A 1,997-nucleotide genomic window follows, 5' to 3' on the forward strand; every position below is an offset into this window, starting at 1 on the left:
CAAACTCCATCAAAGAAAAAAACAAAATAAAACATTGCCCTGACTCGAGTGCTCCGAAGTTGGGGGTGAGCGTTTACTATAATTTATAGGTATTGTACCCCACGCACTGTATTTGATCCAAAGTAAGGGGCTGGCGTTTACTTGATACCGGGCACTTACACGGTGATGTCGGTACTAGTCAAATTGACGACAAGACAGTGGAACGACCAGGAGTACAGACACAAAGAGAAAAGACACGGTAACAACATACACATGAACACGCACAAAGAGATATTCACACACACACACACACACACACACACACACACACACACACACACGCACACACACACACACACACAAACACACACACACACACTTATGCATGCAAATGAAGTGTCAATACCTGTTCAGTAAATAGTGACAGCAATGAAAGTATACAATGTAGGTTACAAGAGGGAAGGGGAGGAGGGGGAGGGGCTGAGAGAAAGGGGGAAGAGAAAATAGTTGCGCGCACACACACACACACACACACACACACACACACACACACACACACACACACACACACACACACATACGCACACACACACACACACGCACACACACACACACACACACACACGCACACACACATACATACACACAAACACACGAACACACAAGCACACAAACACACACACACACACACACACACGCACACACGCACACACACACATACACACACACAAACACAGAAACACACACACAAACACAGAAACACATACACACACACACACGCACGCACGCACACACGCACGCACACCCACGCGCGCTAGTAAATCTCCTCCCCACTAGTTCCTCCTCCTATCCTTTCTATCCCGCCTCCGTACACCCGCCCCCAAACCAATTTCACTTGAACGCTTTTTCTAGGCGTCCCCGAGGACGCCAAGTAATTGGGATCAGGTAAGCGTTGCCTGTGGACAGGATAACTCTGCGGTTGCCTATGGGACACTGCCACATTTACGTCTTGAGTTACTGCCCTTACTACTATCAAATCGAAACTTCGTCGATAGAGACATCACCTAGGCCAGGGGTGTTCTCTATCGACGGAGTTTCGGGCTGTTGTGCGTGCATAGTACCCGCGTCGGACACGGAGCCGTCTTGGAGCCTCTACTTTTTTTTTTTGTTTTGAGACATCGCCTGCAAAAACTCCAGATACATTATTGTGTGATTCTAGGCGTCCCCGAATTGTTGTTGTTGTTGCCATAGTTTACGTTTAGAGCTACTGCCCATACGCCGAGGCCATGCAAAGGATTCTTTTAAGGCCAGGGGCTACACACGTCTGAAGTCAAAAATCGTGTTGTGTGTTCAAGTGGTCAGTTTTGAGATTTTGACATATTTATACCAAATAATCCTTTCTAATTCAGGTTCAACCGATGTTTTTTTTACATAAAACACTTATTTTATGCAAAATAAAGGTGTTTCAAAACCAACTGTGTCAAGAATTTATTTTCATTGTGTGTTGAAATGCCAAAAATGCATTTGTTTGACTGTTAGTTACGCCAAATTCTCCCAACCCCGTTCCGACATGACACATACCGTTGGAGAGCTTGTGATTGGCCTAGATCGGTCACGTGACCAACTTTCACCTCGCTACGATAACTTCCGGCATTTTGGAAATTGGTCATTGCTGTCCGAAGTTCATCGAAAATATCGGAAAACATGGATACAAACGCTCAAGATTTGCAAGATTTAGTGCCAGACAGGACTCCGCTTGGTCGGGGAAAACGTTCACGCAAGCAGCAGTGCAAAGAAGCAGCCAAGGCTCGCTGGCAAGCGAAAAATGCTGACGAGAACACGATCGGCGAATACCATTTTTGCAAGTGGAGATGCTGATATCTCGAACGATCTGCTTGCTGATGACAACAATGGAATTGTACCAGCTGAACAACCGTGTACTGCCAGACGAAAACTGGATGTTATGAAAGACTACGTTGCTGCAGCTGACGAAACGGACAGTGACAAAGAGCGGTGCT

The sequence above is a fragment of the Littorina saxatilis genome, linkage group LG2, assembly GCF_037325665.1.
Source record: "Littorina saxatilis isolate snail1 linkage group LG2, US_GU_Lsax_2.0, whole genome shotgun sequence".
Taxonomy (NCBI): domain Eukaryota; kingdom Metazoa; phylum Mollusca; class Gastropoda; order Littorinimorpha; family Littorinidae; genus Littorina; species Littorina saxatilis.